Source organism: Vombatus ursinus, unplaced genomic scaffold, assembly GCF_900497805.2.
Source record: "Vombatus ursinus unplaced genomic scaffold, bare-nosed wombat genome assembly UNPS02009770.1, whole genome shotgun sequence".
Classification (NCBI taxonomy): Eukaryota; Metazoa; Chordata; class Mammalia; order Diprotodontia; family Vombatidae; genus Vombatus; species Vombatus ursinus.
Genome location: NW_020949548.1, coordinates 1,435,850 through 1,448,786, shown reverse-complemented (window position 1 = coordinate 1,448,786; position 12,937 = coordinate 1,435,850). Strand labels below are relative to the sequence as shown.

Sequence of the window (12,937 nt, the reverse complement as noted above, 5' to 3'; positions counted from 1 at the left end):
GAAATGAGACAGAGTGAATACTTTAGAGAGGTGGGAGAACCACAAGAGCATGGTGTCTTTACGTCCAAGATGCGGGAGAATATCTAGTGAGAGGTGAAGGTGAAGATCCACAGAGTGTTAAAGAAAATGAAGCTGGCAAAAAGGCCGTTGAATTTTTGGATTAGGTGTCCATTGTTGGTGTTTGAGAAAACATTTTTGGGATAACATGGTGAGATATGGAAGCCTGATTACAAGGCATTTAGGAGAGAAAAAATAGTGAGGAAGTGGAGCTATCGGGTGTATACAACTTAAGGAATGTTAGCATAAAGGGAAGTGGTGGTTGGACGGGGTGGAATATATCCTGAGCTCTCCCCTTCTCTCTATGTTGCATTTCGAGGTTATTCCATCAGCTGACACGGACTGAGCTATCATCCGTGTAGAGGTGAATCTCAGGTCTGTCTAGCCCTCGTCTCTCTCCTGCGCTGGCATCTGTACCTGTATGTTTTATAGGCTTCTCACACTCATCTTGTCTGAAACTGGACGGACTCGTGATCTTTCCTTTTATACCCAGCTGTCATTCCTGATTGTAGCACCATTTGCATTTCCCTCATTCAAGTCGTCTGAACTTTTCATGTTCTTTCAGCCCTCGCGTGCAGTCACTTGTCGAATGTTGTTGACTTTACCTCCTTCGTTTCTCTGTGTCCATTCCTTCCTCTGCTCACACTGCAACCATTCTAATTCAGCATCACAACACTTCTCGTATAAATGATTGCAACAGTTGCTTAATTGACCTCCCTTCACCTCACTAAGCTTATATTCCTAAAACTGCTCGATCCCCATTTCCCTGCTTAGGGATCTTCAGGGCCTTCCCGTTGCCTCTAGAGTGTGGGCTCTTCACTGTCATGAACTCCCTTAGCATCCTGGTGAGGCCTGTGCACCCCTTTTTAGGGCAGTGTTTTAGAATGAAGAAAGTAAAATGCGAAGATTTTGAAGGAAACCAATTCTCTTGAAATACAGGTACCAAAGTATATTTTTTTAAAAGTCCATCGACCCCAGATTAAGAGCTCCTGCTGTAGAGTAAAATTCAGATTTCTCAGTTTAGCATTTCAAGCACTTGGTAAATTTGGCTTCATCCCTCATTTACAGGGTGATTGCACATTACTCCCCCTCATGCATTCTATGCTGTAGCCAAACTTGACTCCTTGCTATTCCCCCCACACAACATTTTATTTCTGCCTCTGTGCCTCTGTGTATACTGTCCATCATATGTTGTTCCTCTCCCTTGCTTATCAGAACTCCTGGTCCCCTTTGAAGCTAAACTCATATGTCATCTCTTTCAATGAGATTTTTCTTATTCTCCTAATTGGTAGTGCTAGAGAGTCCTGTATTATAAAAGATTTTAGAGGTCATAGCCCAGACTTCTCACTTTACAGAGTTTTTTGCTTGTTGTTTTTGTTTGTTTTAATTTTGAATTTATTTTTAACATTCATTTAAAAAATTGAGTTCTAAATTCTCTTCTGCTTATCATAACCTCTCTCATCTGTTGAGAAGGCAAGAATATGATATCATATGCCAAGTCATACAAAACATATTTCCATATTAGCTATGTTACAAAAAAAAGACCAATAAAAACAAGAAACATAAAGAAAGTGGAAAAAAAAGAATGATTCATCTTACTTTAAAGTTGAAGAAACTGAGGCCCCGAAAAGTTAAGCCAGGTTTGAAACCACTTCTGCTGTTCAAAATCCTACATTACTTTGATTGTGCTACATTTCCTATCAGTTTATTGGGACCCTGACCTGGGTTTTCAAACATACTCTTAAATCAACAAGCATTTATTAGGTGCTCACTATGTGCAAAGCATTGTGCTAAGGACTGGGCATACACATGTAAGCAAAAGAACAGATAAGCTCTGCCCTCAAGGAACTTACTTCCTTTTTTGTTTTTTGGCTGGGCAATGGTTGTGACTTGCCCAGGGTCACACAGCTAGCAAGTGTTACGTGTCAGAAGCCGGATTTGAATTCAGGTGTTCCTGACTCCAGGGCCAGTGCTCTATCCACTGCGCCACCTCGCTGCCCTCGGAGCTTACTTCTAATGGGAAGACAGCACGTAAAAGGAAGTTGAAAAGGGGGAAGAGGAGAGAGAAGGTACCTGTGCAGGGCCATGGTGGAGAAAGTTGGGAGAGTCAGGAGCAGAGCCCCTGAAGGAAGGGAGTGAAGTAGTGATCATATTGCTCTTATTGGATTGGAAGCATCATCTTCCCACAAGGAATTTGGCCACAAAACATTTTTGTGCTTGAAATACCTTTGAAGAACCTACACGTGCTTGTCCGAGTGCTTGTTAAATGTCCCCTGGTCAAGAGGTGAAGGGTTAGGGAAATTTTGGAGCAAAATAGAGGAAATTTATTAGATAGTCTTATTGAAAAATTGTCAGACTTAGAAATTTTATATATACGTATATATATATAGATGTTTTCATATATATTACAGTTTTTTGGGGGGGAGCGGTGGATATCACTAGCATTGGTGTGCATTGTGCAGCATCAATTCATGGTGCCTACAACTTTAGAATATCCTCGGACAGTGTTTGGGCAATAGATTTAAGAAATTTACTTACAATTCAAAATAATTTAAAAGACTTAAGTGCTTAGGAATTTCAGATAGGTAGTTAATCCGAGCATCTAGATGTTTTAATCCCTTCTATCTTTATTTAAGTGAAAGCATTTATTACTGATTTTTCCTGTTTTTAATTTTTATTTATTTTTGTTTTATGCTTAGTACTTTTAGTTGTCACCAGCAGGTACTAATATTAGGAGAAGGAAAACAGATTTGATGGTAAATATTTACATGATGATAGCATTAATAGAGTGTAAGTTTGGGTCTAATAATAGTTTATATTCCTAGCAGATGTTGAGGTGAAACTGAGAATTTTATTTTAGGAATATATCATTAGAGAACAAAACCTTCAGTCAACAGCTTTGTTTTTAAATCAACTTGAAAAGAAATAATAAGCTGTCGATATTTTTCATTCTTCAAACTAGTCTTCCTCCTTATATGATAAAGAAACGAAGATGGTAGGCAAAGACCAACTTTATCACAGACATCTTACTATTTCTAAAATATTCATAAATACTTTTCAAGGGATTTGACTGAATAGTCAACCTTTGGTTATATGTACAACTGCTACATGTCTTTGACTTTTCAGTAAAAACAAATGTGAACTGAGCTTAATTAAAAATCCATGAATAGCAGCATAAACATTCTGAAGAAACTTGACTTTAATCTTTTATATTTGCTCCATGGCCATCTACATACTTTGGTACTTGTTACTGCAATGAATGCTTGTGTCACAGTTTGTAAGTTTATGGAAAATTGTTTTGTGTAATGCATTGCACTTGGTAGTTCATCTCTCATTCAGTACCCTTCCTAATTAGAGCCTCAGTGAGTCAAGAGGCCTGGTATTGTTCTTACCATAAACAACAAGTGGGTATATTTCTCTTTGTGTAGGTCTATTCCTAATGTAATGAAGTTCAAGGAACTCTCCAGATATTTATGTCATATAAAGGTTTTGTTGTTTTGAATAATGTTTTAAATAAGTTGGTAATTGACTGGAGCTTTGAAATTTTCAGTTTTTTTTATCAGATTTTATTGATATCATAATTGCATTTGACCTATGTTATAGCATGTGCTTCTCAGCAGCCTAGATTGCATCTTATTAGGAAAAGTTAATTCTGAATGTTGGACTTGGAGTCAGGAAGACCTGAGTTTTAATCTTGCCTCAGACACTTACTAACTGTGTGACCCTGGACAAGTCACTGAACTTCTCTTTGCCTCAGTTTCCTTTAATGGGAAATGAGGATAATAACAGTACCCGCCTCCCAGATTTGTTGTGAGGATCGTATGAGACATTTGTAAAGTGCTTATATAAATGCCAGTTAGTATTGCTGTTATTATTGTTTCATGACCCATTATTTCAGCTTTTTGCCTATTGGCCCTGATTGCATTAGAGAACCCATGATGGGGAGATATCATTTTCTAGGAGATGTAGAATAAGGATTAAACTTTTTCTCTTTGTGTCAGAGGGCAGAATTAGGATCAGTATGTGAAGTTGCAGTGAGGTACATTTGGACTGGATTGTCAGGAAAAATTCTTAACCAGCAGGGCTGTCCTGAAGCAGGACAGCCTGTCTCGTGGGGTGTCATATCACTCAGGAGCTTTAAGCAAATACCAGATAGTCACTTTTCACAAATATTATCATGGGGCTTCTCGCTTGAAATGGGAACTGGATTGGATGGCCTGCCAAATGCTGTGATTCTGGGCATCCTGGCTTTAGCGCTCACAAAGTAGCCTCTGGATAAATCTCTGAAATTCATTTTCTTTATCTGTAAAATGAAGAGAACCATGTTGGCCATGTTTCTCACAAAGTTATTTTGAATAAAAGTGTGTTATAAATTCATAAGCATATATACACACACAAACCATTCTTATTGTTTATTTTTGATAAAAAGTCAACTTACCCTAGTTAGAAAACCCAAGAATACTTATCTTAGAAAGGAATTGGAGAGTGTGATGGGTTATTTTCTTTACAAAATGAATATGCTGTGATGTGGAAAACAAAGATTGAACTTTTCTTCATCTAAGGAGGGAATAACCAGGGTCCATAGTTGGTTAGTAAGTTGCTGGAGAGGTGGATTTCAGATCAGCAGAAGGAAGGAAAAAGATGGTGACTGGCTGAGGAAAGAGCACTGGAGCAGAAGTCAGTACCGAGGTATGAATTCTGAACCTGCTCCGTAGTACCTGTGGGACCTTGGGCAAAGGGTGTCACCTCTCTGATCCTGAGGATGAGAGGATAAAGGAAGAGGGTCAGAGCAGATGACTTCTGGGGCACTTTGCATCTCCAAATAGATCATCTTGAAAACTTAACCATGAGAGTAGTCCAGGAGTTAAAGTGAAAGGTAGTTAATTCCTTGTCAGTGGAGATGTTTAGTCTGTGAACAAATAACGATTTTTAGAGATAGTGTAGAATAGTTTGGTGAGTTAGCTAATGGTTGTACTAGATCAGTGTTTTCTGAAACAGGCTATATTATAGATGGACAAAATACCTAAATTTTCTGCCTCAGACTTCTCTAACTGGGTTTTGGAGTCAGAGGACCTATACTTACTATCTCTGTGGGCTTTACTTCCTCCCCTGTAAAAACCGTGGACTAGATGACCCTCAAGTTCCCTCCCAACTCTAAATTGATGATGCCTCATCTTCGGGGTCAGAAGTCAAGGAAGAGGAAGTCAAAGCTTAATTTGGTTTTCATGAGACTTAGAGCAGAAAAGCTCTAAAGAATCATCTTTTGAGTAGTAAGACACAAAGAAGAGGAGGAAAAAGAAACCGGTTTTTAAAATGTATGGGTTTTAAGTCATTCACTTGAATTCATCAGGTTACTAAATGTCTACCAGTCTCAGGGTACTCTTTAAGCTACTTGGGATACAAATGATAACTATAGTAGACAATCTTTGCCCTCGAGGAGTTTAGGTTCTATTCAGAGGCATACAGTATGATACATGTAAACATAATACAATGTAGCATGTGATGGAGCGCAAGTGGGGATCCAGACCCAGTACTCTAAGAAACTTTGAGTTACAGCATTTTCAGCTGGGAGAATCTGGAAATATTCAAACATTACACAGGGAAGCAAGATAGGTTTTGAAGGAAGAGAACAGTGGGGACAAAACAAGGAGAGGAGACATTAGAATCAAGTCAGTCATTTAGGACAGAACGTCTGTTGGCGATAAGGGACCCTACCACTGATTGCCCTGGTCTCGCCAAAACATCTTACCTGCTTCTTTGCCGGCTCTAGGGCACGGTAGGGGAAGGTCTAAAGGAGACTACTTGTTATTTCTCCTTCTTGGCCACTGTTCTATTTAGGAAGCTACTATGTCCCACGATAAACAGTGCACAATAAACAGTATTTTGCCTCCCCTTCTACATCCCCTTGCTTCTTGACTGTCTCCCAATTATTGTTGCCTTTCCCTTTGTACATAAGAGTTTTAATAAATTATTAATGAATTAGATGATTAATTATAAAGGCAGCTAGGTGGCAGTGGATAGCACTCTGGACCTGGCATCGTGAAGAACTGAGTTCAAATACTGCCTAAGGCACTTCCTAGCTGCCTGCAATGAAGCAAGTTACTTAACTTCTCTTTGCCTCAGCTTCTTCAAAGGTAAAATGGGGATAATAATAGCAACTGCCTCTCAGTGTTGTAAGGAACAAATGAGATACTATTTGTAAAGCACTTGGCACATGTTATTGTTGGTCTTATTTAATTCCATTATGATATTTTATTAATATCCATTCTTATTAACTAAATCTTGGCCTTCATCCTTTGACTTCTAATTTCCCCACAGATTGAATACTTTTATTTCAATGATGTCACAGGTTGCATATAGGATACCTTCCTGAAAAAAAAAGTATATAATTATTGGGGGTTTTTCATTTGATTTTTCTTTTCACTAGTGAGTCATGAAATACCCTCCTTAGAGCAAGAGTTAAAAGACATAAAAATGCCTGTCAGGTAAAAATCCATGTTATTAAAAGATCGTTTTCTTTAAATGGGTTACTAGGCCTTGATTTAAGAACTAACTATTCATGTAAACTACTATTAACAGCCATTCAGTCAGTTAACAAGCATTTTGTTAAGTGCCTACTATGTAGGCACTGTGCTAAGCATTAGGGATACAAAGGAAGGCAAAAACGGTTCTTGCTCCCAAGGAATTTGCCTCCTAATGGAACAGATATATTAATAACTAGGTATAGATAAGATAGATGCCGAGTAGATGGAAGGTCATCTCTTGGAGAAGGCATTAGCAGCTGGTGGGGATAAGGAAAGGTCGTCTACAGAAGGTAGGCTTTGAGGTGAGTTTTGAAGAGAGACAGAGGAATTGTCTTTCACCTAAGAGGTGGAGGTGAAAGGGGCAGCATTCCAAGTATGGGAGAGAGCTAAGGGCATAGGTCTGAGGGTTCCAGATAAAGGGTCATGTTCAAGGAATAGCAAATAAATCAGTTAGCTAAATCTCAGAGGGTGTGGAGGGGAACAAAATGTAAGAAGTCTAGAAAAGCAGAAGGGATCCAGGGTTTGAAGAGCTTTAAAAACTGCTTATATTTAATATGAAGGTAATAGGGAACCAACTGTTGGAGCTTATTGAGTTATTGAGGACAGGTGATGCTGTCAGACCTGCAGAAGATTTACAGAAATCACCTTGGCATTTGAGGATGGCAGTGGAGGATGGATTGCAGTAGGGAAAGGCATGAGATTGGGAGACTGATTAGAAAGCTACTGCAATACTGAAAGTGGGAGGTAAGGAGGGACTGAACTAAGGTGGTGGCTTTATTAGTGGAGAGGAAGAAACATAGAGGAGAAGTATTGTGAAGGTAGAAATAATAAGATCTTGCTCTGCTTGTAATATGTGAAATGAATGAGAGTAACAAATTGAGGATGAGTACTAAGTGACTGAGAGGATCATGGTGCACTCAGCAGTAACAAGGGCACTTTAATGAGGGAAGGGTTTGGGGGGGAGAGAGAATTAATTCTGTTTTGGACATAGGATCATAGATTTGGAACTGGAAGTGAACATAGGTACTATTGAATGTAATATTCTTACTTCACAGACAAGGAAACAGAAGCGTGCAGAAAGATAAGTGACTTGACCAAGGGTCACAGAGCTAGTTAGCATTGGAGGCAGGATTAGAATTTGATGATGTATTAATGTAGTTCAGGAGAGAGAGTAGAGCTGAACATATAGACCTGGGAATTTCTTGTACAGATAGATAAAACATTTATCATTATTATTATTATTATTTTAAAATCATTTATTTATTTTTAGTTTTCAGCATTCACTTCCATAAGATTTTGAGTTTTAAATTTTCTCCCCCTCCTCCTCGCCTCTGCCCAAGACAGCGTGTGATCTGATATAGGCTCTACATATACATTCATATTAGGCATATTTTCACGTTAGTCATGATATATAGAAGAATTAGAACTAATGGGAAGAACCACGAGAAAGAAACAAAACAAAACAAAGAAAGGAAAAGAGAGCAGAGAGTCTGCTTCCGTCTGCGTTCAGATTCCATGGTTCTTTCTCTGGATGTATTTCTGGTTAGTATTTTCCATCATGAGTCCAAAACATTTATTATTTATCGCTTAATATCTACTAGGCATTGTGCTAAGCATTAGGAATACAAATAAAGCAAGCAAGACAGTCCCTTCCTTCAAGCATCTCATATTTTAGTGGGAGAAGATGACACATCACACAGAGCTGGAAAAATATGAGGGTGTATGTGGCTGGCATGGCACAGAAATGATGAGAAGGTAGATGGGAAGCCTGGATTCTGGCAAGAGAAGGTGAATGCTCACCTACCAGAGGCAAGGATGATTCCAAGGGTTGAATCCTGGGTTTCTGTGAGGAGGATGGCTGCAATGGAGGAAAAATGGGGATCCTACGATGAGGTCACCAAGAGAGATAGTATAGAGTCAAAGGAAAAGAAGACCCAGAAAAGGAATTGGAGGAGCACCAATAGTTAGGAAGCGTGACCTGCTAAGAACCAGTAAAGAGGACTGAGAAGGAATTATCAGACAGATGGGATGAGAACTAGGGGAGAGCAGTGTCCAGAAAATACAGAGAAGAGAGAGTGTCCAAGAGGAGAAGATGATCAGTGGTTTCACATCCTACAGAGAGGTGAAGAATAAAGAAGATTGAGAAAAGACCATTAGATTTGTCAATTTAAAAAGATATGGTGACTTTGGAGATGATAATGCTGCCCCTGCTACTACAGGAATAGTACTAATTCCCTTACTACCACTTCCATGGATGCTGTGTAAGCTTCTGCCTTTGTAGGCTTAAGCTTGGATCTACTACCTTTTAGTGAAACCAACCAACCAAAAAAAAATTCATGAAAAAATGTAGTCCTGTTCCTCAAGGGACTTTCAAGCTAGTATAGTTGAGTGAGATGTACACAGGTAAGAATAATGTAAGTTAGAATTTGACAAATATAGAAGTGACATCAACAGAGGAGTATAAGAGATTTGGGGAGAAGATGGGAGACAAGTTAGGGGATAGGGAAAGGCTTAATGGAAAAGGGTAGTACCTGAGATGTTTCTTGAAGGAAGGACTCCTCTCAATAGACAGAGACTCTGCTCTGTTTTTTCCAGGAGCTTTGGATACTGTATAGGAATGTAGGCAGTCAAGAAGGACAAGGCAGGTAGATAGTCCAGTTAATCTGGAATATAGAGTATTTAAAGGAGGGTACTATGAAAATGAAGTTGGAGACAATTTGTAGGGGGCATAGAATGTCAAAATCAGTTTGTCTTTTGTCCTCTTAGTGATGAGAAACCACTAACGGTTTTTGACCGTGATCTGAAAATTATATTGACAAAACTGCTTCAATTACAATGTGGGGGATGGATTGGATCATGTTGAAACAGAGATGCTGAACAGTTAGGAAGTTACCATAGTAGACCAGGTTAAGAGATGTCCTTAGTGCTGTCTGTGATATTGGGCAAATCATTTAGGCTTCTTGGGCCTTAGTTTCCATGGCTATAAAATGAGGAGGTTGGATCGTGTGGCCTCAAAGGTCTCTAGATTTGTAATCCTATGACCTTATGAATAAATGAGGTGGCAAGAGGGTGGAAAGAAGTGGACAGATATGAGAAATACGGTAAGGATAGAACTGAGAATTGATAAGACGGGTCAAATCTCCAAATCCCTTACCCTGCTGGAGCACCTTGTTCAAAATCTATAGCTTTTAGCTCCTCCTATGAGCCCCTTCTCACTAGTGAACTCCCTGTAGCCTAAGTCTCTGAGTAATGTTTAGAGTCTGTCTTCAGCAGTTGTGTGTAGGAGCTTTGGGTAAGTAGAGTCTCTGCTATTAAGGTCAGGGAGATATGTTTCTGCCACTCCAAATTGGTATGTAGTCCATTTAATTTATTTTAGGTTATCCTCTTGACCCTTTGAGTTTTTTTTTTTAACTAAGTGTTTGGGAAGAAGTTTGGGTATTTTTGAAAAATTATGTGGAGATAGGCAGTTCATTATGTTATTAAAGCCTTGTTTTATGTATCAATTATTATTTATATCCTGCGTGGTTTATTTTATCTGTAACCAGGATTCTTAGATACAATTATCTTAATATATACTTTTTTTCCAAAACTGATATTGAAGGATTTCTGTTAATGCATACAAAAATCAAACTTTTTTAACTTTCTGACTATTAAACCTTTCTGGAAGGTTGTTCCCTGTTCTTCTGGTCATCTAAATTTATCACAAGGCTCTAAGAAGGTTGGTGAACCTTCTTTCTTTTTGATCTTGCATCCTGGTGGGTGCTTGGATACTTCTTCTGTAAGAAAAGTTTTGCTGAATGAGTCAGCACCCTGAATCATCAGCAGCATGAAGCCTCTAGTGTTCTAGACTAACTAATTGGAAACAGTTTCAAAATTAATTAAGGCACAGCTGTCAGCCCAATGTTACTGATTGACATCCCACCAAAGTATTTTGTTTTTTGGCAATTTGCTTTAATTGTTCTTGGGTATTTGGGTTTTTATTTTGCTTCTTTGCCTTCAGATCTTAAAAAAAAAATAACAACAACAAAGCATCGTAGTGAATAGACTTTTAGTTATCAAATTGATTTTTCCCAAAGCTTTTTTTATGAACCCTGTGTCATTTGTGTTAGATTTTTCTTTCTTAGATTCTTCTTTTTTCTTTCTTTAGACATTATAATACCTTATTATGTCCTAATTTGTGAGAAGGAGGGAAATCTTTCCTAATCTATAAAATGATAGAAGTTAATATTGATTTGTCACATATGACCCCTTTCTGTAACCATACATGTGTATACTTTATGAAAAGCAAAACTATTACATTTATGGCTTTGTGTGAGATTTATTTGAATAAGTTTTTACCTCATAAAAGTTTTTTATTTGTACATTCTATTCATATTCATTTTGAAAAATGAGTACTTTAATTATTGCCTTCATGAAAATGAGAGGATGATCAAGTCAACTTTTTGTCTAAAGAGAACTGAATATGAGAAGAATTAGAGTGAAATATTTTGGTTGGATAGAAGGAATAACTTAGGGCATGCTTCTTTGGGACTCTTTAAGAGGATAGAAAAACATGTCCCTGATGAGACATTCATCTACTTCAAGGTGAAGAGCACTCATTAGAGGTCACACTTTGAATATCAATAAGTTTTATTCTCTTGCAGCTTTTGTATACTAGAAGCTTCTCAAATAACCAGCATATGGGCACAATAGTATGGACAATTCTCAATTTATGTTTTTTTCTTTTTAGTCCATGGTTCAACTTATGACTTTTTCTTTTTAGGGAGTATTGTGATATTTGAAAATTATTACCAAGAGAATTGGGGTTTTATGATGAACTCTTTTTTTTTTACTCTTTTTTCTTTTTTAAATTTTATTTTTAATTTGTGGAATAAAACAAGCATTTTCATAACACAATGCAATAAAAAGATGATTGTACATAAAACTTCAAATCTACTATGCACAGCTTGTTAAAATATACAAGAAAATTATCATGTACGTTTCTTTTTTGCTTTTTTTCTTCCGTCCCCCTCCTACCCTAGAGACTGCTACCATTAGATACAAATAGGTGTTTGTATACATATGTAAAATTATTCTACACATGCTTTTATTTATCAGTTCTTTCTCTGGATGCAGAGAGCATCTTTCTTCATATGTCCTGTATAGTTTGGGTATTTACTTATTTTTTTAATTATATATTTTTTTAATTTATTTATTTTTAGTTTTCAACATTCACTTCCACAAGATTTTGAGTTCCAAATTTTCTCCCCATCTCATCCCTCCCCCCACCCCAAGATGGCATGCATTCTGTATACCCCTTCCCCTAATCTGCCCTCCCTTCTATCTCTCCCTCCCTTCTCTTATCCCTTTCCCCTTCTATTTTCCTGTAGGGCAGGATAAATTTCTATACCCCATTTCCTGTATTTCTTATTTCCCAGTTGCATGTGAAAACAATTTTTTTAAACATATGTTTTTAAAACTTTGGGTTCTAAATTTTCTCCATTCTTCTCTCCCCACCCTCATTGAAAAGGCAAGCAACTCGATACAGGTTATACATGTGTAGTCATGCAAAATACTTCCATAGTAGTCATGCTCTGAAAAACTAAGTATATTCCACCTTCCATTTATTGTATTCTCTCTTTTGACCCAGTCCCTCAGAAGTGTTTGCTTCTGATTATCCCTTCCTCCAGTCTACCCTCCCCTCTATCATCCCCTTGCTCTCTTGTCCCCTTCCTCCCCTATTTTCCTGTAGGGTAAGATAGATTTCCATGCCCAATTGAGTGGGTATATCATTCTCTCCTTAAGCCAAATCCTATGAAAATCAGATTTACTTATTTCCTCTCACCTTCTCCCATTTCCCCTCTACTGTAAAAGCCTTTTCTTGTCTGTTTCATGTGAGATAATTTACCCGATTCTACCTCTCCCTTTCTCCTCCCAGTATAATCCTCTGTCACCCCTTAATTTTATTCTCCAGATATCACCCATTCATCTTCAACTCACCCTGTGCCCTCTATCTATCTATACATATATATAATTTTTTCCCTTCAACTACCCTAATACTGACAAAGGACTCATGAGTTAGAAATATCATCTTTCCCTGCAGGAATGTAAACAGTTCAACCTTAATAAGTCTCTTATGATTTTTCTTTCCTGTTTACCTCTTGATGTTTCACTTGGGTCTTGTATTTGAAAGTCAAATTTTCTATTCAGCTCTTGTCTTTTCATCAAGAATGCTTGAAAGTCCTATATTTCACTGAATGACCATTTTTTCCCTTGAAGGATTATACTCAGTTTTGCTGGGTAGGTGATTCTTGGCTGTAGTCCTATCTCCTCTGCCCTCTGGAATATTATATTCCATGCCCTGCAGTCCCTTAATG

General features: G+C 37.8%; 1 protein-coding gene across 5 annotated transcripts in view; it reads left to right on the top strand.

Annotated features, from left to right (window-relative positions):
* The window catches only part of METTL15 (methyltransferase like 15), a 220,964-nt gene that overhangs the window by 25,528 nt on the left and 182,499 nt on the right, over positions 1–12,937 (top strand). The window lies entirely within an intron of this gene.